The 25,471-nt window shown below is 40.9% G+C and overlaps 1 long non-coding RNA gene across 1 annotated transcript in view; it reads right to left on the bottom strand.

Moving 5' to 3' along the window:
• LOC107506942 overlaps window positions 1-7,604 on the bottom strand; it is a 91,432-nt gene extending 83,828 nt beyond the window's left edge. The window contains exon 1 of the long non-coding RNA XR_004952098.1: window positions 7,180-7,604. This is a non-coding gene — a long non-coding RNA (uncharacterized LOC107506942). The remainder of the gene's footprint in view (window positions 1-7,179) is intronic.
• Between the last annotated feature and the right edge of the window lie 17,867 nt (window positions 7,605-25,471).

The following is a 25,471-nucleotide window of genomic DNA, read 5'->3' as shown; positions in this document are numbered from 1 at the left end:
TAGTAGACAGAACAAATCTTGAATCATCTGATTCACTAAGTCCTAGACCGACAACATCTCTTCATGTGCCAATACGTCTCTCTGTAGGTTAAAAAGTTAAGAGAATGCAAACAAGCAGTGTTTTGAAACCAAGGGATGTTGTTCTTAAGCTTAAACTTCTTTACTCTCATCACATCTGCTTCCCAAAATATCAAAAATATCGAAGATCAGGAACTGTCAAAGGCAAATCAACTCAGATGTGCCTATTCCGAGACTAGCATGTCAATAGTGTTTATACCCCTTCTTACACCACATAGTCTAATTACCTCTGATTATATATTTAAGGAAACTTCTATGCACTGTAAACACTGCAAAAAACATACCCCTTCGGATTTATATTTCCTCCATCTGGCAGAGACTAGGAGCCCCAGTCAGCTAAAGTTCTTGATTAGGACACTTTACCTATGGGTTAATGGACAGGAAATAAACAACCGCCATCCCTCATAAGCGACACCATACTTCTATTGCCCATCTCACCATCTAAAAACCTCCAGTCTAAGAGAGGGCATAATGGCAACTGAAAATCCAGACAGCACCTGCACTGCCAATAAGGCCTCCCTACAAACTGTCTTGGGCACCCTACGAAGTGCCATGATTCCTTGCCAGATTCAGGAGCAACTGCTAAGACTGGAAAGCCAAGAAAAAAGTGAGCAGGGCACTGACCCCAGTATGGCCCTTTGTAGAGAAGTGTTTGGTTTGGAGGTGTTTTTTATTTCCTTCCTTAGGTTGCTTTCCAGTGAGTCCTAAGGAATTCTTGCGACTTAGATTCTGACCTATTTTTCCCCGTGTTCCTGTCACCATAGTCTTAGAGTCAAGTGGTTTAAATTCCCAGTTGGCAAAGTCCAACGATTTCAGCTTGGGTTTTTATTCCCAGAATAGACTAGGTTCAATATCACCAAGTAAACAAAAACAGCATTCTTAGAGGGCTTCTCTCATGGGAGAGTTCATGATTGAAGAGTGGAGCCACTGGAGAAAGCTAGGGATCCCAGGGTGTTTAAGGAAAAGGCAAAATATTTTCAGAGGGATGTTATATTTTTTATACATAGAGAGACTTTTCTTAGAGTCCTCTCAAACAGAGAAAAATGATTGTCATTTTTTCTAATATTTAAATGATGCCTATGGTAAGCCCAGCGGTGAATTCCATATTTCAAGAACACAACAAAAAAACAGACAACTGACACTAGTTCCCAAGATGGTTTTAACTTCCGCTCAGTAAGAATGAATTATCAAATCATATGCCTATGTGTTTGTACATTTATTCATTTATTAAGCATCTTTTACATTCCAGGCACAATACTAGGTGTTAGGTGAACACTGCTGAACAAAGAAAAAGACATACCTGTATTTGTGAAGTTTATATCCTAGAGGGGGAAACAGGAATTAAATGGATAAGTGAAGGGAGAAATAAAAAGATAAATGTAAATAACTGATAACTAGAAACATTTATATTAAAATGATGAAATTGAATCAGTCAAGGAGGCCAAAGAAAGCTTCTATGAAGGAAGGCTGATTGAATTCAATTTTGAAGAAAGAATGATTTATCTTGTGGTTAAGGAGTGGGAGTAACAAATCAGATAAAGGAAAAGCATGTACAAAGGACCTGTGCCAGAAAAGGAGAACAGAACATTAAAGAAACTGAAAGAAGACCATTGTAGCTGCATTGCAAAGACCAAGAAGCAGGCTGTGGCAGAGAAAGCTACAAAGACGAACAAAGGGTAGATCACACAGGACCTTCTAGATCACGTATACAAAGTAAAGCATACTAGAACGTAAATGGGAATCTATTGAAGGTTTTAAGCAAAGAAGTGACACAATTAGATTTGGGGAGGGGGCTGTTTTTAATTTCATTAAATTTACTGGGGTGACATTGGTTAATAAAATTATATAGGTTTCAAGTGTATAATTCTATAATATAACATCTGTATATTGCATTGTGTGTTCACCACCCAAAGTCATATTTTCTTCTGCTACCAAATATTTGACCCTCTTTACCTCTGTCTACCTCCCCCTACGGGCTTCCCATCAGGTAACCACCACACTGTTGTCTGTGTCTATGAGTTCTGTCTTGTTTGTTGCTCTGTTTTATATTCCACATATGAGTGAAATCATATGGTCCTTGGCTTTTAACAGTACTCTTCCAGCTATAGCATAGAGAGTAGAAGGTAGAAAATTCCGGGAAGGATATAAGAAGACCAGTTGGTGCTACTACAGTTGTTCACGTGAGGGATAGGTGTTTGCACCACATAGTCTGTGGGCCCATATGCCAGTCATTGACCTTTAGTCTCTCAACCCCGCACCTGCCTTTAAATACTCCGCTCTATTCTGAGCTGAAAGTCTGTGAACCTCATTTTCCAGGTTCCCTTGTCTACCACCTTTCTGTTAGGGTCTGTCAATTGGAGACAATGGCAGAGGCCAAAGGCTGGAAGAAAAAAAAAAAGACTCCCATTTCTGCCTCTGACAGTGCGGCCACTGCCATCAGTTGCAGGTGACTGCTGTCGTGGCAGCAAAGATGGGTGCTTCTGCAGTGCAGCGGCCTGGGCTGAGGTAACAACCTTCGGGAGTTACAGGCCTGGTTAATACAGCTTCTCTTCAACACGTCCACACTGAAGTGGCAAGTGTCCCCCACAGCGCTGCAGAAGATGGAGCTTCACAGGCGTCACCCCAGGACACTGGCAGGTTCTTACATTTGGGTATCGCTCCTCTTCTTTTTGCCTCTTCCAGGCCCTCCCTTTCCTTCTTGCTCCTCCAGCCTTCTCCACAAACTTATAACTAATTCCTTGTATTTAATTTCCTCAGTTTAAAACACCTAGAATGCTTGCCTTTTTCCTAATGACACTTAGACTAAAACATCTCCAAAATTAAAAGTTGGAACAAATTCACTAAATTCAACCTCCAACCTCTTGTTATGGAATAACTCTTCCTAACAGAAGGTTACCTACTCAACCTTGTTCAGAGAATTTCATTGGCCCTAGTACTTCCAACACCAAAAGTTCCTTATAATTTCTAAATTTTGTTACCTTTGCCATGCTTCTTATAACCTTGTTTTACCCACTCAATGTTATCCACATGAAATTGTATATAGTAGACCTCTGACAAAGTAGATCTGCTCTTGAAGAACTGAGAATCTAGGTTCCACCCTCTCCTGACCTACCAACTCTCCACTACTATGGAGGCCCCGGAGGCACCTCCTCCAAACCGCTATTACTCTAGTGCACTAATTTCCTCATTATATATCATCGTCCTAGAACAGTGCACAGTGCTCACAATGGGGTATGAGGGTACAGAGTTCAGTGAGATTGCTCTGGATCCAAACACACTGCAAAGATAATGTAAGCTAAGATTAAATCAGATTGGTGTTTGGCCTTTGTTTTGGGAGTTGTTGTTTTGTCCTTGGCTCATAATAATCAATAAAGGGATTTTGAACATACACAATATACTACAGTCCTAAGGAGAATTTAAGAAGAAAAAGAGGAAGAAGGAAAAGGCAAATAGAACATGGTCCTATACTAAAGGACCTTAAGAACTAGTTGGAGAAATTATATATAAGCTCATTGAGAGATGATAAATCTTTGCAATTGGTAAATACTGAGGGCTATATTAAGTAGTATAAGCAATGCATTGTATAGGCACTCAAGGTAGGAATGAATTGCTTAATTCAGGGACAAATAAGGAAAGCTTCAGTAAGCAATAACACTTGAACTTAGTTTTTACAATGAACAAAACTTGAATATGTGAAAAAGTTTAGAAAAGGTATGTCTTCCTAAGAGAATGATGTCATTTATTTATTCATTGATTTATTTTTCCAATATTTATTAAGCAACTCTATGTTCTCAGCACTGTGTTAAGACCTCAGGGGGAAAAAATGGTTGAAAGAACTAGTCAAGGATCTTCTTATCTAATAGGCTAAGCTGTACAGGAAGGAAAATATGACTAATCAATCAATAAGTATTCATTAATTTTCTGTTGTATGAACAAAAAATCAAGTAGCTGGATTTTCAGCAATGAATTCATTAAGGAAGAGTTGAAGAAGAAAATGGTAGTGTAGCTTGGGACCATGGGGGAGAGGGATCTTTAATGTCAGATTAATAATCTGGAGTTTTAACCTTTTGTTCTAATAACTGTGACTATGTTACAAATTACTTTGAAATTGATTGCTGTAACACAGTCAATTATGCTCACGGTTTCTGTGGGTCAGGAATTCAGACAAAGCACAGTGCAGACAGCTTGTCTTTGCTCCTAATGTCTGGGGCTCACCTAAAAGTCTTGAAAGCTGAGATGTGGAATCATCTGAAGTTGCATTCACTCACATTTCAGAAGCCAATGTTAATCGTCGGTTAGGGGGTCTCAGTTCCTCTCCACAAGAGTCCTTCCAGATAGGCTAGTTCAGACTGCCTCACAGCATAGGGCTGAGTTCCAAGAGAAACCATTAAAAGAAATGGGGATGGAAATGGAGATGGAGATAGAGGGGGAGAGGTGAGAGGAAATGAGGGAAGAGAGAGAGGGAAGGAAGGAAGAGGGGAAGGAAGGAGAGAGAGAAATGAATGAGACAAACAGAAGTTGTTTCCTTTGTATGACCTAACACTGGAAGTCACACGTATCATTTCCATACTGTGTTTTGGCTGAAGCAGTTATAGCTCCCTCCCACTTTAAAAGTGGAGACTTAACTTCTTAGTTAGAGTAGTACTGTCACAATGTAAGAAGAGTGTATGGGAGAAGTATCAATCACTTGTAAGAAAAGAATAGAAGAAAGATGATAGATAGATAGATAGATAGATAGATAGATAGATAGACAGACAGACAGACAGACAGACAGACAGACAGATTAGATAGATTTTTGAAAAACACTGTCTGGTACACCTTTAGATAATGCAGTCATTTTAATAGAACAACCTGAGAAAAGCTGTATTTTATGAAGATTAATCTGACATCAAGGATAGCAGGTAGACAGAACATAGGAAGATGAAATTACCAAAGTAAAACTAAAAGAAAAATTGGTATCTTGGCCTCTTGTGTATAAAGTCCATTATTCTGAGTTTCATTCCTTTTCTGTCCCACTATTCTCAATTGGTAATCTCAGTGCTGCATATTCTAAAATGTGTTCTGTGGAATATCAGTCCCAGAAGATTCTCCAACAAAAGAGGACCCTGTGTTTGAAAGGAGGTTGACACACTGCACACTTGGAAATCCTCCCTCTAGGAAATTGTCAGTGTTTCTTAACATATTAAAACTTCTCAGAAAGCCAGCAGTAAATAAATCTGCTTAACATTTTTTTATTCAGACTGTCTCCAACCTTTTGACCACTTAACAGACTTTTGCTTTTCACTAATTAATATCCTATGAAACTGGCCTAAAGGCCACTGTCCTGGCTGCCCCTGGGTGGAACAGTGAAAGGCCAGGCAACTAATCAAATCAATAAGTATTTATTAAATGCCTGATTAGAAATACTCTGAAAACAAAAGAAACATGTATTACACTGATAATTTTAGTTGAATGGAGTAAAATTTTAAAAAATAATAAAAACAATGGAAACTTCAGAATTGTTTCAAGAAAGACCTCTATAAAATCATAAGATTTCCTTGAGAATTCAGATCTGGCCAATGGGGATAATTCTTGAATGTTTTCCTACCTCTCAAACGTCAGACAACGCTAAATTATTGGAAAACTTTTATTTTTAAATGAAAGATAAAAAAGTATTTCTCCTCCAATGATGGTTTTGTTGAGATGTGAACATTGCTTGCACACAAAGAAAAATTTAAAAGGACGTGTGCCACCAGCGAAGAACCCCAAGGACAGTGGAGTAAACTGCCAAGGTGAACGGGAGGCCTTCCTATAAATCACCAGCGGCATCCCAATGGGGCTCCAGCTGGTAGAGATAACGTTCTGGAAAGGCGAGGCTGTGTCACAGGCTTGTCGGGCTTGTCGGCGTGATTGATCACAGACAGCATCAGCAGCTTCCCTCTGTGAAAGCTTCCTTTCTTCTGACCTTTTTCCTTTTGCCTTTTCCTCTCCCTTTTCTCCAAGATCCCTCCTTCTGTCTTTCCCAACAAATATTTCTGTCTGAAGATGGTAAACCCATTCAAATAGATCTCCTTAATATCTCCTGGCCTGCCATATGCCAACCTAAACTCCAGAATTCAGGTTACTATTGCTAGGTAAAAAAATAATAATAATAATTAAAACTATTGAAAATTAATTCTACAACTGCTTTTCAATCTCACAGAAGATTCCTGATCTCTCCATTTGGCCTCGGACTTTATACCCTTTTTAGCCTCGCCTCTGACAGCCTGAACTCTGTGCTTGATCTTCAAACAACTAAACCATCTATGGTCTCACTGCTTCTGCATCTTTATCCTTTCTTCCAAATCTATTCTTAAAAACATATAATCTTCAGTTCAATGCAAGAGTCAACCTCTTCTGCCCCCACATACAGCACAGCAAGAATGATTAAAGCCACTGATCCCAAAGCTCCACCCTCCAGTACTTACCTTCGTCCTTGGTCCCCCCATTTACCTTGGTCCCTACATTTACCACCCATTTGGCTGTGCCAAAATTCCCCACTCTCCTTACCACCTATACAACACTTACCATACACCCTGAGTCTTAAGGGAGATTGAGTTCTCCTTCAGGAAATCAGAGCCATTAAGTGGAATTTCCTGAACCTACAACCCCCCTAACATCTGCAATTCTACATCCATGTGCATCTACTCTAATTTCATGCTACTCTATCCTTTGCCAGTTAGAGTCTTGCCACACTTGTCTTTCTGAGTCCAATCATATCTCAGGCTCTTTGCTCCAGCTGCTCTCTCTGGGTGGAATTCTCCTCCTCTGATCTCTACATGCTGGCTTCTCTGTGGTATTCAGATATTTGCTTAAATGTCTTCTCAATGAGGTTGCTTCAAACCAATCCATATAAAATAGTCAGCGATGCCTTCTGTCAGTTCACCCAAAATCCCCTGCATAGCTCTTAGTAAATATTATCTGATATTTACTTGTGTGTCATTTGTCTGCCACCTTAAATGGAAACTCTGGGAGAGAAGGTATCTTTCAGCTGTGTTCACTGCTCTGCCTCCAGTACCTGTAACTGTGCCACAAAGTTAATGCTCGCCAAGTGCATCTTGAATGAAGTAATGAAATACTCACTTGTGAGTATGAGCGTGCATACGCCACTAAGGAAGTGTGGCAGATGTCAGGGCCATGTTGAGTAACCATTCGAGATGCGTCCTCATGAATCCAACGTGTGGCCACGTATCATTCTCCTGCTTGTTCACTTGCTTGGGTGCAGGTATGGAGTAGATAGATAGATGGTATGAAACATGGTTGGGGTTTTTCCAGAGGAGTATCATGGAGTGTGAGAGAGAGAAACCAGGGACAAGGTCTTTACAAAAGTGAGTTTTTATGTTGGATTGTGGAATCTATGCTGGTAAAGGAAGTAATTAGGATAGAAGGAGGGGGTAGAAAATAAAAAAAGTGGTATAGAGACAAATGAATTAGGGGTCTAGAGGAGGGTAAAAAGCTCAGAGGTTAGAAGGTGCTGCTCACAGAATGTCAGGTTTGACAAACAGCTTCCAGAGTAGCCACAATTATTGGGTGGAAGAGGAAAGAAAAAAGGAAGGAAGGAAGGAAGGAAGGAAGGAAGGAAGGGAGGGAGGAAGGAAGGAAGGAAGGAAGGAAATTAGTTAGTTCTAGCCGGAGAGTGGAACAGTTACAAGCTAATAACTCTTCACCTGCCCATGACTGACCATCTGGTGACACACCTCCTGTGCATTTTCATGCCCAAAGAATCTGTCCCTTGTTTTGCCTTGAATCACATCACCAAAGGCTCCTTCTTATTGTCTAACTTTAGAACAAGCCAGGCTCTACCTAGAAGATGAAACAATAGGAAGAAAAAATAAATGGCATGCTATAGGGTATCCATTAAGATGAAGGTTGTCACCTTCTCAAGGAAGTTTCTCCCTACTCTCTCTCTACTCTCTAATCAGGATTAGAGAATTTCACTTATGCATCAGAACATTCAGGATATTTCTTTATCATGCCCTGCTCCAATGCTGGAAAATATCTATGTATGGCTCTGTTTTCCCCACTAGACTTTGAGTCATGTGAGGGCAGGACAATATTTTACTCATCTTTGTTTCCCAGCATTAAGCCTAGGGCAGAGCACATAGTAGGCCATCATTAACCACTGTTGAATAATTGAATGGATAAACAAGTGTATAAAATATTCCAGAGAACTGGCACGAATGCTATATTAACACATGCCAGGCAGAATCCCAGGGTATTTGGTCTCCTGTAAGAACCAGGAGTCACAGTGCTTCCCACACACCCCTGCCCTACAGCACTCACCCTGCACACCACACCACTGAGTGTTAGACAGAGATGAAAGGCCCCTCTGAGATGATCTGGACAAACATGGACACAGAGGCCACCTCTAAAAAACTTTGAGTCCTTTGGCATAGATGATCTATAAACACGGGTATTATTGATGAACTGGTATTTGCTCAGTTCCCAAAGGTCCTTGGGGAAAATAAACTCAAAGAAAGTTCAAAGTACGATTTACCTCAACAGGAGGCAGCCCCATTTGTTTCTCTAGAAATAGGTCTCCTGCTCCTACTTGAAGTTTGACTTATAATTGCCAAATCATTACTTCCAGTTATGAGCATTTATTGTAAAAACTAATGAGGTACCTCCAAAAAAAATATTTTCACAACTTGCTTTTAAACATTCTGAGAAGTTCTTTCCTGAAAGCTACAATTGGAGTCTTTGTGAGAGAACTTGCCCCCTGCCCCGACCAGAGTGCCTGGCCAGCTTCATGCTGACGGGGCACTGGCCTTTCTACCAGGGAGACCATCTTCTTCCAGGGCCTGAAATGAATCCTAGGAAAGGCAGAGCCAGCAGGCAACCCCTTAACATGGAAGACTGGCCTCACTGTTCTTGGGGAACACAGCCTCTGCTACAATCCCTGGGATAAAGATGAGTGGTCATGTCAAGTTGGGTTGGCCCTCTTAGAGCTTCTAGCCAACTCAAGATGCTTTCCAGATCTCTCTTCCTGACAAAGGTGCCCACTCTCCATTGTACAGTGAAACCCTGGGCCAAAAACTAGAAATGTGTGCTCTAATGTTTCCCAACCCAGAGGTGGAAATGTTAGCAAAACCTACGGACTTTTAAAAAATGTACATGTCTAGATGCCCTCCCAAAGATTCCAATATACCTTCTTCTCATGCCGATAACCACGGATACAGTAATCCCCTCACCACTTCCTGAGTTTCAAATACCTGTGGTCAACCTCGATCCGAAAATATTAATAGAAATTTCCATAAATAAACAAGCCACTGTCCTGAGTAGCTCGATGATTCTCATGCAGTCCTACTTCCTCCTGCCCTGAACATGAATCATCTTGTCGTCCAGCATCTCCATACTGTATACACTCGCTGACCATTAGTCACTTAGTAGCCGACTGGGTTATCATATCAGCTGCCACAGTACTCGTGTTCAAGGCACCCTTATTTTACTTAATAACTGCCCCAAAGCACAAAAGTAGTGATGCTGGCAATTCAGATATGCCAAGGAGAAATGCTAAAGTGCTTCCTTTAGTAGAAAAGTAAAAGTTCTCAACTTAATAAGGAAAGAAATATCATATGCTGAGGTTGCTGAGAGTTGTGGTAAAAATGAATCTTCTATCTGTGAAATTGTAAAGAAGGAGAAAGAAAATGCATGCTAGTTTTGTTGTCACACCTCAAACAGAAAACACATATCATCACAACAGCATTACGTCACCTCACATCATCACAGGAAGGGTAAGCATGGTACAATAAGATACTTTGAGAGAGACCACATTCACATAACTTTTATTACAGTATATTGTTACAATTATTCTACTTTATTATTAATTTCTGTTTAATCTCTTCCTGTGACTAATTTATAAATTAAACTTCATCATAAGCATGTACATGTAGGAAAAAAATGCAGTGTATCTAGGGTTCAGTACTCTCTGCAATTTCAGGCATCCACAGGGGGTCTTGGAACATATTCCCCACAGATAAGAAGGTCTACTGTATTCTGTTATGTTTCTGTTATAGTTATCATGCAAATATAGAGTGAAATAAAAGCATTTTTAATTATTTTAAAGTTTACAGTGTGTCCAGTAAAGGCAGCTGTCAGCAGGAAATCACTCTGATTGGTTAGAGATGACAAGGAAGTTGTATCCATGGGTCAACTCCAGTCGTGGGTAGTTGCTGCTATGAATTGAGAAGGGCACTGGGGCTGTCTCCAAATGTAACATAAAAAATATACCAAGTCCAATTATTGACGTCTGCCACAGATTAGGGAAGGGACGGTGATGGCACATGTACCACGTCCTAGATTCTCTACAAAGCCAGAAACAAGGCTCAGGTCTCCAGTCTCTTTGCATTCCAAGTAAAATCCCTTCTATAAAGCAAGAAACAAGTTCAGGCAATGTGTCTGCTCAACAGTGCTTATTTCAACATGTAATAGATAGGGCTGGGGTGCAATTCTAAAAAGGAAGTCAAACTATGTACTTCCTGGAAACAGACTCCAAATGCCAAGCAGAAAATATCCTTACGATGAGGAAAAAGGTTTTCTAGAAGCACAGCTATGATGTATGAGAAAGCGTTAGCAAAGTGATGTCTGCCAGTTCACAGTATTTTCTTTGCATTGCTCAAGGGTAAAGTGAAAGATAACAACAGTGTTTTGAACATGTTTAGATGTTTTGTTACCAGAGGGAGCTGCCGAAAGCCTGAATTCTCTGAAATGGAAAGGGAAGAACAAAAAAGCACGCTGTGCATTTTGCTTACTGTCAGTTACTTCACAGCATTTCTTAAACACCTGAGGCGTGACTTGGTAGGGAGGGGTTGGTAGATGAAGGCAGTTTTCAGATTGTTTTAAAAAGTGCCGTCAAATAAAGGTTACTGGGGACACCCCAAGGTCACTGTCAGACACTGGTCCTCTGAGGTTTTAGTTCATTCTGACTTGGCTGGACCAGTGGGTGTCCAACTGCACCCACCTTTTCCCCAGGTCAATACCTCTGAGGAACCCTCCTTTCCAGCATCCCCCTTAGCATTTAGCAACTTTTGTGTGTAAATTCACACCCACACCTGCATCTCTCTTAGATGAACTGGTATGTATTTACTGGCAGCTCTGATCTGTGGCATGAGAGCGAGACCATTCACTTGGCCTGAGGCAGTCTGAGTCAAGATACAGCTCTGGGCACTCTACCTAGTCATTTAACCGCCTGCACTCAGTTGCTTTATCTGAAAGTGATAATATCAACATCTTCACAGGGCTGTTGTGTGAGAACTGAATGACATGTTAAAGCACTATGCACATTAAAAAGCATATGTAAAGCATCCAACTCCAAATTTCCCCAGCCCATTAACTACAGTCTCAGGTCCAACATTATCTCCTCAGAGGGGTTATCCTTGACCACACTATGAAAATGACCTCCCTTCTCCTACTCTATCACCTTTCCCTGCTTCTTTTTTACTGCGTACTACTCCCTGATGTTCTATTATAATTTACATAGTTAATTGGTTATTTACTTATTGTCTGTCTCTCCCACCAGAAATCCATGGGCAAGAACTTCCGTCTTGTACCTACTATGATTCCATGCTCGAGAACTGAACCTGACCTATTGAGCACTCAATAAATATCTTTTGAATAGATGAATGGCTCTTTTCACCCCATACCAACTAGTTGACAAGAACAGGGGCAAATAACTCTTCTTAATAAGACCATCTCCCAGCTAACCACCAGAAATAAAGGAGCCACCTACTCGAAGACAAAAAGGGTTTTATTTAACTCTAATATATCTGGGGCATTTTCATGTAACAAGGAAACATGATAGAAAATTCACCTGAATAAATCCTAAAATGCATAGATTTTAGTATGCCAGTTCTACACTATAAAATCAAAGAAATTTCTCCCTAGGAAGAAAAGGGGGAAATTTTTTTTTTTTTTTTTTTTTTTTAAGTAGAACCCACTCTGTTTATAGGTTTGTTACAGAAGGGAAAGTTCACCAAGAACAAAATTAACTCAGATCAAGCTCAATTTGAATAATGGCTGAACTCTTATACTATTTGAAGCTGGCTTCGACTATTCCCTATAGATGTCAGCCTCATAGAACTAGCCCTCTAGAAACCAAAAAACATGACATCAAGGAGCTTGCTAATCACTTGCTGATGTCGACTACTTCTTACTCACGCCTGGGAAATAACTCCATAGTTCCAAGGCCCATTAAAAGTCTTCATAATGTCCCATCAGCCATTTTAAAAGTTCATAATTAAATATGCTCGGCTTAGAGAGTAAATGGATTTTAGTCAGAGAACCTGGAAAACAAAGCAGTACAAATAATAATGAAGGACAGTTATCTTCAGAAACCACCACTGGGCTGATGATTACCTTGTAATTGGCTTACTACAAGTGAAAAAGAGGATGAAGAATTTAGTCCATTTTTTATTTTCTCTTTTTTTTTTTTTCCTTTTTAAAGCTGTCTATATGATTTTACTGTGTGGGCCATGTTCAAGAGCATTGTGCTAGGCAAAAATTTAGTAAATTTTCTGCAAAACTCAAAATCATTCCCTCCGTTGGGAGGAGTGATAGCTATCACTTCATGTTTCTTATTTTAAGTAAATGTTTCAGGATTCTAAAGAATTTGTTTGAATTGCTCCTGAAATATTTACCAAGCTCTATCACAATTCTTAGAGAAGTGCCCATCCTTAAGTATTGATCCTGGCAGACATGAGAATAGAAATGGAGAGGATGAAAACAAGTGTCATATTTGTACTGGCTCAGAGGCAATGCAGAGGCAAAGCTCCTCTTGGGATAAGCCTAAACCATTACAATATATCCACAGTCCTCTAATTGGATCTTCATTTCCCCTGATAGTCCCTCAAAGCCCATCCCTTCTCACACCCGCAATATCACCGTATGAGACATCGATGCACCGCTAGCTCTGCATTTCCATTTCCAGACCTCTCCAAAGGACTCACTAAACAAGATCTCTTCTCTTGAAATCCGCACTTCCTATTTACACCAAACTATCCCTACTATGATCATCACTGTCTACTGACCCCAGGAGATCCTGCTTTGCTGACCTCAACTTCTGGCTTATCGTTCTTCTCATGACGAAGCACAGGCCTGGGATAAGACTCAGATTCACAGCCTATCTCCAGCACGTGCTATGTGGGAGACCTTGGGCCACCCTGAGAGGCTTCGGCTTCTCATCCATAAAATTTAGAGGCTACCATCACAGGGCTGCTGTGAGGATTAAATGCCATAACAGATATAAAAAACTTTTGCATACTGTCAGCAAACAGTGGTCCCTTCCCTTCCTCTTCTGCCCTCTGCCTTTATCTCTGGTGAGTTCAGAGTCCGCAGTGATGGATTTCAGCACTGATTTACCACCACCCGGACCTGCGGAACTTCAAAAACTTCATCCCCATTCCACTTCAATATCTTCTCAGCCATACTCTCAGATATCACAATGCTGGAAACTACCCCAGCTAAAAAGGCCAAAACCCTGAAATTCCCTTCTCCTAATAATCCTTGCTTCCCCACATGTCCACTTCTACTTAATAAAGTACTTATCATGCCAGCCAACCATTCACCCTCTCCCTACTTTCTGAGACCAGGGCCTCACGCCTACCTACCTACCATTCATCCTACTGCCCAGGCCAGACCCCACGCCAGGCATTTCAGCCTCCTCCCTTGCAAGCATCCTAGAATCCCTCAATTCCTTGATCTCCTGCTGAAACTGCCTTGACACTCTCTAGCTACTGGGAACACTGACCATCTATTTCATCTGATAAAATTCTCAAAGCACACTAATTGGATTCACTTCCATTGCTGCTTCACTTTAGCTGAACCTCACTGCTGATGAATCTCCCCCTTTGGCTCTTCTAAACTCCACTTATAGCCCATTCTCATCCGCAACCCTCTAACTCCCAGCAGTGGCATTGCCTCCTGCGTGTGGACACATTCAAGTTAATAAGACAGGAGCTATCACGGCATCTCTCTAAATGGACCTGCTCACTTAAGAGTCTCTGGTGAACTCTAATAGCCACATTCTCAACCACTTCCCAGCACTTGATCCTATCGTTCGCCACTTCCTTCTTGAAGCTCTCTTTCCTTGTCATCCTTTACACTGTACTTAATTCTCCTGTCTCTTTCCTCATTGGTTCACTTCCTCCTCCAAACCCTAAAAGCATAAATTCCCACCATTCTGAACCACAGGCCTTGGATTTCTGCCCTTGATGCTCTCATTGGAAATCTCATTCATCCCCATGACTTTTGCCATTACCTCTAAGAATTCACTTCAAAATTCAATGCCTTCAATTCTGCCAAATACCCCAAAGGATTCCATCAGTATATTCCATGGGCACCTCAAATGCAACATTGTTAAAATTTATCTTGATCCTTTCTCCCACTATCCTTCTCCTATTTCTATTGTAACACTACCAATCTTCCACTCGTTCAATCATTCTTTACTCCACTTCTTTCCTTGACAATCCAATCATGCCAAATTACACCTATTCTAATGCTTGAATCCATCACTGCCTCCTATTCCCATTTGTACCTCTCTGCTTCAGAACTCTCACCTGAAATATTATAAGAGCTTTATAACTACTTTTCCTTCCTCCTAAAACTAAGAGTTCCCACCACCAGATTAAGTGGTGAACAAATTAAATCTAAATCGAAGTTTAGCTTGGAATTTTTGAACCTCCATGATCTGGCCACAACCTAGTCTTCCAGTTTAATCATTCTCTACTCTTCTCAATGAACCTTAAACCAATCTATAATTGTCCTCCAGTTCACTGTTCCCCAAACATATGTTTACATTTCCTGCTCTGTACTTTTGCTCTCATCATTCATCTTATCTCATTTTACTCTCATCATATCATTTCCCCAAATGTCTGGGCAGGAAAAAAATTTTATGCATTCTTCTAGGCTCTGCTCGAATGTCATACACACCCTGAAGCCTTCTCTGACCCACCATCAAACATGATCTCATCTCTTTCTGAGAAGAGCACTTTGTCCTTCCATTGCTTACAAGGTTTAAAACATTCCGTATGACTTTCTAATGTCTGCTGCATATAGGAGTGTCACTCTCATGAAGAGACTCACCTTCCCCTTTCTGCCAACCTTTCACGCCCTCCAGGACTGTTCCCTTGAAGCTACTGCTGCTGACATGGACCTCTCCTTTCTCTTTTCCCCTTGCTTTGCTCTGTTACTTACCCTTTCAATTAAAGAATTATGTCCCTTGCACCCCATGAAGTACTAGTTTCCCCTAATTCCATCCACACTGACCTTGAAATATGTTTGAAAGTCAAAGGTATGCAAACTAAACCATAAACTTGTGTGAAGGTTCTATTCTCAGAAAGCTAAAATAAGGTTACAGACATTGTAACTATACTTTTCCTTTCATACACAATCTTTAATAATCTTTTTCTATCATACTGTTTCATCATTTTCTTCTTTCCTTCACAACTGAACACTCATTCGCCTGACTTAATAGGATGAAAGATGCTAGAGTTCCCACTTACAACATACCAAAAATGATTCAACCCATCTCATTTATATTCACTTGATGGAACTTTGAATCACCAAATTAACATTTCCATTCTCCTGTTTTGAATTCATTTTGGTTTTGTTTTTAATAGTCGGGGGAAAATTGATAAAATATTTAAATAACTGCATAGGTAAACAGCTTGTACAACTAAAGATTAAAAACTGCACAAACTATTAAAGGCTGTCAAGCAACATCAAAATTTTGAAATATCCTATTGGCTGTTGGAAGAAAGCCTAAATCTGGCCAACAAAAAATAGTTGAGGGTTATTAACTACAATGCGCAAAATTAAGGGGTACAAAAAAGTTGGGACCCACTGGCATACCTCCCCCAACCTCAGGATCATGTCTTGACACCTTGGTAATTCACTTCAAAGTGAACTGGACAAAGGAAAAGCGCCAGATCCCAATGGTGAAAATTGTGGGTTTTAACAGAACTGGTTTCTAACTGCATTGTTTCGACCAAATAAAGAGTTGAACAGGCTTTTCTTGTCTTGCCTAGGATTATGACAGTATTTTGTAAATGATAAAGTATTATATAATTGCAATATGTTAGAACTTTGTTTATATGTAAAATTTATTCCAAATTCCATATGACTTCAAAATGCATTTTAAGATGCATCTCACTGTAAGTTCCCAGAAGGCAGGGCACATTTCTTACTTATCTTTGTATCTTATCGCTCATAATATTTTCAATACAAAAGCTCAAAAGTTCTTATCAAAAGCATGACTAGATGAATCAATCAATATAAACAAGAAGCTGGAATTAACCAAAGGAGGTCTTTAAAAATGTAATCACTTGGCAATGTGTGAGTCCCTATAAGTCCTTCAAATGGGCATATTTAAATCAGACCCTTTCCAAATAAGAAAAAGAAAGCCTACAGACAAGAAAACAATTGTGTGCATTTACATCTTTATCAGATTATATTTCCTCTCATGCAAATCAGTAGAGTCAACTTGCACGGAATTTGACAGCTAGTCTTTCTGCTAAGAGGAAGGAAAATTATTCAGCTTCCTTGGCTCAAAAGCAAACTTGGGCTGTAGGCAGAATGGAAAGGACATAAAAGGCAAGAGAAGGTATCCATAGAATGTGGGCCCCTTTTATTGAGGGTTTGCATTCATTCCCTCACACTGACAACACGAGGGCAGGAAAATGTTTAACTTATGCCCATGCTTGCTATTCAGGGAATCACTTAGCTTGAGACCACTGTATCCTCACTGCATGGCAACTGCTAACACACACTCAAAACACACACACACACACACACACCCCATTTAGACTGCCAATGCTTCCTCTAAATCCAGAGTTGGCACCTCTACTGAGAATCTCTTCCCCGGGAGAGACACAATGGAACAAGGAAATTGTCTCTACCTCTGGGTGTGTTACCAGGGTTCCCTCTTTTCAAGGCTCGCCACAGCCATGCTCTCAGAAACATTGATCTGTGTGCCCCTTGTTGTCCTGCTGCACCAGAAACAAGGAACAGCAAAAGAACAGTCATTATGTGTATTTGGCAAGGAAGGCGGCAGTAAAGACTGAGAAGCAGTGGGCACGGAAATGTCAAAGTGAGAACCTGAACGAGGTAGGGACAGCAGACACCGAAGAGCGGTCTCAGTGGAGAGAAGCCCTCGTCACAGGTAGGTCACATCTCCCTATGGTGGGGAAATAAAGAATGAAAGAGAAAGAGGGAGGGAGGGAGGAAAGGATGGAGACAGGGGAAGTCCACTATACTTAAGATCAAACAAACTCAGGTTCAAATGCCACTCCCACCTCCTGAGGTATACAGACCATCCAGACTCTGGAGCTGAACATCCACAATCCAAATCCTGGCTCTGCCACTTGCCAATTATATGATTTGTATAGGCAAATTTCCTGACCTCTTTGTGCCTCAGTCTCCTCATCTGTAAAACAGTGATGAGGATATTAACTACCTGATAGAACTATCGTGAGGCTCAAAAATGAGCTAATGTTTACATGGATAATGTTAGAACAGCATCTGGCACGTAGTGTGAGTTGCTGTTAAGATGATGATCTGGTAAAAGTCAATTCGACACTCCTGACTTCCTTTTCTCACTTAAAAAAAGAAAAGAATCTAAACTAGTTACTTTTATCTCTAATAGTCTATCATTCTACCATTAAATATGTATTGCCACATGCCTTGGGAAAACAAATGCCTAATCCTTCAGGTGTAGGTGACGCTGTAGTTAAACATCTTATAAATCAGGATTCCTGGTGTTATTTAACACAAAATAAGCCTCCTCCTGTAACCAGAACTGTCCTGGAACAGTAGGGATTGCCGCGGGGGACCGACCCCGGACCGAACTCCTGCCTGGGGGCTGAACTCCAGGCTCTGAAAGAGAAGGTTCTAGGAAGAGGTATCACTTAAAATAGCATTCACGTTCAATAAGTGAAAATGCTACTGCATAAGACTGTAAGCCAAAATTAAATAAGTATTGAGTGTTTTATTTTTCCTTCAAATTTGGCTTCAAGATAGGTAAAATCTGTCCCCCATGAACCTTGGTACTCTACCCTGAGCCCATTCCAAGCAGAGTCAGACTAAATAGAAGGATAGGTGAGTAGAAAGTTCTGCAGAACCCATTTGTAAGAGGCACTACAATGTCACTAGGATACAGAACATTTCTAAAAATCTCATGAAATGGTGAAAGATGTGCTAGGCAAAATTCTTTTCAGGGAGACCACTGAATGTGACTAGAGGAATACAGCAACTCAATGGATTTTATCTAGGATTGTACTGTTCTTCTCTAGGGGTGCCTGGAAACGGATGAAGAGGGGGGATGGGGTAGACATAATTATTGGGAAAGCACTACTAACAATAAGTGGGTGGGGCCAGGAATGATGATCCACAAAATGGAATTTTTCTGTCTAAAATGCCATTGGCTGCCTTGTAGAGAAACAGTGTTCAGAGCTCCCAGAGAGCATGTACCTTCTAAGGATGGTGGTCCTGCTAGCCCCTGGCTCCTTGTTCCTGCCCCACAGCAAGTAAAGTGAGCATGCCCATGGGGGCCAGAGCTGGATTTTCAGGTAATAGAGAAGGCCACCAGCAAGCCTCCTCCACACTCTAAACACTCACAGCTTACTGCTCAAACCCTGTACCCAGAATTGAAGGCCAAGCACCTGTTCATGGAATGGAGGAGTGAATTTTAACTGATCTCTAATTGTTCCACATATGGTCTCACGGTTAATTCTCCCAGCAACTCCTTGATGGTGATATGAATTTCTATAAAATCTAGAGGACTACAGAAGGAGAATGGGAGCTATGCCTCATAGCCCCTACCCTGGGCTCTGGTTCCCACCGCAGGACCATAGTCCCTGCTGCAACTGGAAACTAGGAAGCGCTGCAGAAATCCCACTTGCTTGCATTACTACCTCCTAAGACGAAGTCCCTGTGGGTGTGTCTGCTGGGCAAATCTGGATTGCATATCTGTACCCTAGAGCAAAAGAGTCAGAAAACACAGAGTGGGAAACAGCCTCTGACTTATCACAAGACCAAAAAATCAAACTCCGCAATATGAAAGAGGATTGAGTGCCAGGCAGCAAAAGGAAAGGCAAACGTGAGCACAGGCCTCTGAGAGGAGAACTTGCCTTCAGAGACTTGACTGTAACCCTCCCCTCGGACAAAGGTGGCCATGTGTCCTATTTGCCAGGAACCATTTCACTTATGCCTGTTGTCCTCGATTCATTATTAACATCTTTTTCACTCCTGGTAGTATTACATTTGGACAATGAATTATATTGTCACCCTCTCTAAGGTTCGTGTCCTGCGCTGAGCCTCAAATGAGGTGCATAGGGATTTACATGGATGTCCGTGTATGAGTGTGCATCTTCACAAACTGCCATGAATCACACTGCGGAAACCAGGCTCTGATTAAATGGACACTACCCCCACTTCCAGGAACTGTTCAGCATAATTTGAGACTCCAATTTAAGAATAATTCACAAGAACCACTTCTCTAATAACTGAATTGCCTTGACTTGGTATATGATTTGTTGCTCTGCAGTTGGAAAACCGGGAAGTGATAATTCCTGGAAAAGGTTCTTTCCACTGTATCTGTTCTGTTAAGTGCATTTCTCAGACTCCGTTATTTTATCTCACTTCCCTCAGGACTCTGCCCTTAGCTGCCTTCCAAGTAGCAATAAAATTCACCTTTTTGCTTCGACTTTAAAATGCCAGCATATTTTCAGTATTTTAGCCTTTTGGGGATGATTGGCTTGGGGAGAAGGAAGAAAAGAAAAAGAGAAAGGATGGGAATAGAGGTGAAAGAAAAAATTAAAAGAGAAAAGAAGTAAAAAGGAGGAAGAAAATTAAATGAGAGGAAAAGGAGAAGAAAGAAAAGAGAGTCATCTTACACGATATATTACTCAAGTGTTTATTTCCCTTGGACTGGACCATGTGTTGGTAAAAGCTAGCAATTCATCAAGCATGGTGGTCTCAGCCTGATTCCAAAGGGTTTCTCCAGCTAAACTTGCTCCCAGTGTCTGAGCCAGTAAGCGCCTCTGCCACGCGGTGCAGTACCACAGAGTTCCCAACAAGAGCAAGAATCCACATCCAGCAGACTGCTGTATAGTGGGAGGGATGGACATCCAGGTTTCTCCAAACTAACGTTCACAATAAACCCTGAACACAGTCCCTTCTGATCTTAATCCTAAAGTGAAACATGCCTAGATATCACCCAACCTTGAGTTTTAGTCCCACCCAGCAAAGCAAAATTGAGGAACCCTTCCCAAACTACATATTACCTTTACCTGGAAATATCCGCTCCCTGAGAAAATCCTTCCTCACCTTGAAAAATCCTTAAGTCAGTTCTATTTAAGTCTTCTGTTATTCCCAGCGATGTTTAAAACAATGGTACCCAAAGACATATTCCTAAGCTAATAAAGAAAAAAATCACACTTCACAAATTAAGACAACACCACTTCTCAAAATAAAACACACCCTACAACCCTGCTATGCTACTGGGTGGCAGAGCCAGCATTTTCTCTCCTTGTTCACAGGTAATTTCAACCCGGCGGCATGTTATGATCACTAAATATTGAAAGATTTTTAAAGCTTCTGTTTTAACCCACAACTTCATTCTGATTTGTACATGTGTACAAGGATAGAGATGGGGGAAAATATCACTTCTGAATGATCCGATCTCACAATTAATAATTGAGAATCTCTTTTTCTCTTTCTCCCCTGCCTTTTTCTCTCCGAACTAGAGTGCACTCTTCAGCTTGTTAAACTCCGCTCACTCCCACTGATAATTCACTAGAGATCATAATTTATGGACAATTGAAGCTGCAGAAACATCTCTTAGAAGGAACAGAGCAGATCCATAGCAACAATTCTTCAGGGGAATATTAATCCCCGGCTTTATGTAGTGCTAAGTGTACAATAGTAATCAGAACTTGAGTAGAAGCTGCTAATCATTGAGGGAAAAGGCTGTATAAAGAATTCATAATGGAATTAGCCTGCGGCAAACAAAGAAAGACAAAATTAAATCAGCCATCAAATTGCACCAAGGAATTTTAATTTACAGGTTAATGTAGGATTATGTAACTAATCACAGCTAACATTTTCAATGAACAACCAATAAAATTCTGCTCTTTTTTTTCCTCTCTAATCTTACTAATGGTATTCCAATAACATCCTTTTATTACCTGATAATATGTTAGAAATGAGTCTCAGAAATTCTAAAAAGTCTTTCCAATTGTCAGAATCAGTATAGAATAGTAGCTTTGAAATAATCAGTCAAAAGTGTGGATCTAGGAAGATCCACTCCTCAGTTCAGTCCAGACCCAATAATATCTGTGTGCGTTTGCATAAAATAGATTTACATAACCATATAGCTTTAAAGTATATGCATGTTTTTCATGCAGTGCAGGGAGCTGAAATGGGACAAAAGAGACTAAATTAAATATGTGAAAGTAATTTGGAGCACAAAGTATATCAGCTAATTCTAAATAAAACCACTGCCATAGATTTATATGTCAATATCGCAGACATATCCAATGACATACACACCAAGGACCGCTCTAACAGAGTTTTCATGCTTTATAAATGTGAACATCATAAAAAGAAATAAGGTTTCTAGGATAAAAAGTTGATTAGCATTTCCCAAGGGAGGGGGGTAGAATCTTGTATCCTCCCCAGTTATATTCTGATATCAACCAATGCGTGACAATCACAGGGGGAAAAAAAAACCCTCTACACAATTTGAAAAATTATATGAAACCCGCTGCTTCATAAATATAAATATATATATAAAAAGGCAGCATAACTCCTTGCACATTGGCAAGGAGAAACTCCAAAATTATACTGTATGCTTAAAAAGACATCAGTTTAATCAAAAAGATCTTTTTCCAACATATGGCAGAAGGAAAATTATTATAAATGGAGTAAAAAGTATGTTCATAAGCTTTACTTCACGAGGGAAGAATGCTGGGAAGAAAGGCGACGGCATTCTTCTTGCATGTGTTTTTCTTGTCGAGAACAATGTGGGAAAGTCTCATTTTCCTTTAATCTAAATGTTCATTTTATGGAAGCAGCAACATTCGGCCCAGTTATTAGTAAAGGAGTTTCGTTGCTTTATAAAGTCTAATTTTAAGATGCTCACTTCCAAAAAAACATTACAGTGTCAATTGCACTACCCTTCAGCAATCCTGTAATAACTTTATTCAACCATTTCTAATTATAATTATATTTTCAATTCCTTTTAGCTATAGAAACTCTTTATCAATCAGAGCACAAGACAGAAAATTACTTTATTACAGCTACAGCTCGTTAGGCTGAGTGCTCTTAATGAAGCAGCCTCATAATCAGATGAAAATCATGCTGGAGAAAACTTGCATCATTAGTCTGGGCCTTAATTACCAAGAAATATAGTCACTAACAATGATATTCCATTTCATGATATGGTGCATGCACCTTCTACACTAGTTGCAATTAATAATTCCACTGACTGCTACAGAATCTTTTCTATTTATTCATAACAATGGAGGGGGGAAATTCTAAATTTAATTGAGCGCTTCAGATTGCAGTCTCTTTCTCCCTCTCTCTCACGTTCAGATTAAAATGTCACAAGGCTAATATTCTATCTTACAAAAATTCATCATTTTAATTACATATTTTATGTATGTGAAATGTCTTTTTCAGCTTTATAGTTGAGGATGACATTTTTGGGGACGCATCTAGGAAAATGTGTGGCTTCTTGTGAAGGAGGTTCCTACCACCCAGGACCACGATAAAGAAATTTGGGGGGGGAAATCACTGCCATCGGTCTGTCAGTTCCATCCATGTTGGAAAAAGCTGCCAACAAGAACAGGAACATTCATTTAAATTAATGTCGGTGTCTTCTGATAGGCTTTGGATGGCAGAATTGCGATGTTCTGGGAGGGACAAGGCCCTGTGTCACAGGTCTCTTTGTTAGGCATGATTGATCACAGACAGAATTAGCAACTTTCCTTTGTGAAAGCCTCTTTTCTTCTGCCTCCTTTCTTCTGCCTCCTTCCCTTTCACCGTTTCCTTGCCTCCCTCTCTCACCAAAATCCCTGCTTCTGACCTCCTGAGAGACACCTTCAGCCAAAGAAGGAGATCAGGTCCCTGACCCTCCTGCCGGGTTCTACCCACTGCCAGGTCCCACCTGTTTTCTCCATCCCTTTCCCCAGGCTGGATTAACACTGGAATTCAAGGTGCTGTTGCAACTGCTGCTCTTTTTCAAATGCAAATTAGGTTACTGGGTAAGGGCAAAGAGCACTCTGGGAGGGCAGAGGGCAGTGAGGGTGGCATACATAAATGAGATCCCCATCTGACCTCAAATCCAGTGTTGCTAGAGCTGAACTTCCTGCCTGACATGGGTCTTTCACAGGAATCCTTGCCAAACATCTGATTTGATTAATCTAGGCTGCACTTTCTCCCATCATCTACCTTATGAGCACCAAGCAGTTTGATAAATGAAACTGACAGAAGAAGAGAATGACTTGGAAAAATCCACAAGCCACAAGATGAAGAGTTGGTTATAGTATAATATAACGTTGATTTTTTTTTTTTATGAACTAAGCATCCAATTTCTATACCATGAACATAAAGATCCCTGACTTAAAGATCATTGGCTTCATCCTAATTAGTGGTAAGTAAGCAGTGGCATAGGTCCTGAGACAGTATAAGAAGACAGAAAATCTCTCTACCCACTTTTGGAATCCAAATAAACAAATGACTGAATAAATTCATAAATGGCAATCCACCACACACACACACACAGATGACAATTGGCTTGAAGATGGTAAAGCGCTGACTGTGTCATTAGTGAGTCTTTGTTCCTTCTGGCATTGTTAAGGTTTGGAGGGAAGAAGTGGCAAACAGTACCGTATTTCTTGAGGTGGGATTTGGAAGATGAGAGCCAGCAGGACACAGACAGTCACGAGGCAGAGCAGAAATATGTGGGCTCCCTGGAGAACAGCACCAGGTAAACAAGAGAAGGTGGACCTGGACCAAGGGAAAAAACTACAGGAAGCAGCAGGAAATGACAGCTGTCCAGGAAGACAGCATAAGACAAGGCGTTAATCAGAACCACACAGAGCACATTTCCATAGGAAAAATGCTTGGCATTTTGGACAGCCCAATGGTTTGCAAATCAGCTTGAGATGTGCAGGGATCCCCAAAGAAAAGTGGTTTGCAAGGCCCAGCCTGACACTCAGAAGCAGCCACAGGAGACCAAGTAAGAGTTAAAGGGAACTGGCTGTGCTTCCATATTCTCCTGTAAATGCAGTGTCAGGAAAAGACCTCAGCATTCTAGTCCTTGCTTTCAATCACTCCTTCATGCTTCCTCCTAACAGCACTTCATTTAAGTACAGAAGTCACTGCAGGTATTTCCATCTGGCAGTGGCTACCCACATGGACATGGGGGAGGCCCCAGGGGAGCCCTAGACCTTTGTCAGGGGCTGTGTCCTACCTTCTGATGTTCCCACTCTCTGTGCCTGGCAATGTCCACATCAGTTCCACAGTGAGACAACAGCACAACAGCCAAATCTGAGTAGACTAGGAGTTCCTCCACCTTGGAAGGCCTTCCGAGGGAGGCGCGCAGCCTAACAGTCCAATCACCCTTCATCAGCACACTGGCTGCAGCATGAGATCTTCCTGGGCTTTGCCACAGACTAGCTGGGTGATCTCGAAAGGGCGATTTAACAACTCAGCTTCCACCTCCCCAAATAAGGGCAAAATAGCAACTGCTTCATAAGGTTACAGCAAAGGTAATCTGAGAGGAGGTATGTAAAAGTGCTCATAACACGATCTGGCACATAGGAAGTTTCAAGAAATGTTAGCTCTGATCAACAGCATTATTGTCATTATTATAATCACGATCACAGACACGAGGCAGGCATGGTTTGTTCTGAAACAGGTTCAAGGATTTCAAACAGTGGTTTTCAAATGTGGCGACACATAATCACCTCCCTTGAATTCCCCAACCTCAGATCAATTAGATCAGAATCACCCAGGCGGTAGTTTTTAAAGCTCTCTGCATGATTCCAGTGTGCAACCAGGACTGAAGCCCACTGATACTGACTCTCAATGCCTATGTATGATATTTAAAACATGATGTTGCCAGCTAAAAGGCCTACATCTTGGCAAGTGGCAGAGCTCTCATCTGGGTCTCCCAGAAAGCAATGGGAATGTTGTAGCTACACTTGGAGATGTGAGGGTTTAGAGCATTTATGGCCCATGAAGGAGCCTTGGCTGAAGGAATGTGCCTGTTGTCTTTTCCAGCTGGCAAAGTGGTCCATTTCCAATACACAGAGCATAATGCATGCAGCCAAATGTTCCCACAGGACGGCCACCTGTGACTTGAAAACTCTCCTGT

This window comes from Rousettus aegyptiacus, unplaced genomic scaffold (assembly GCF_014176215.1).
Source record: "Rousettus aegyptiacus isolate mRouAeg1 unplaced genomic scaffold, mRouAeg1.p scaffold_m13_p_7, whole genome shotgun sequence".
Classification (NCBI taxonomy): Eukaryota; Metazoa; Chordata; class Mammalia; order Chiroptera; family Pteropodidae; genus Rousettus; species Rousettus aegyptiacus.
This window is presented reverse-complemented; position numbering and strand designations above follow the sequence as displayed.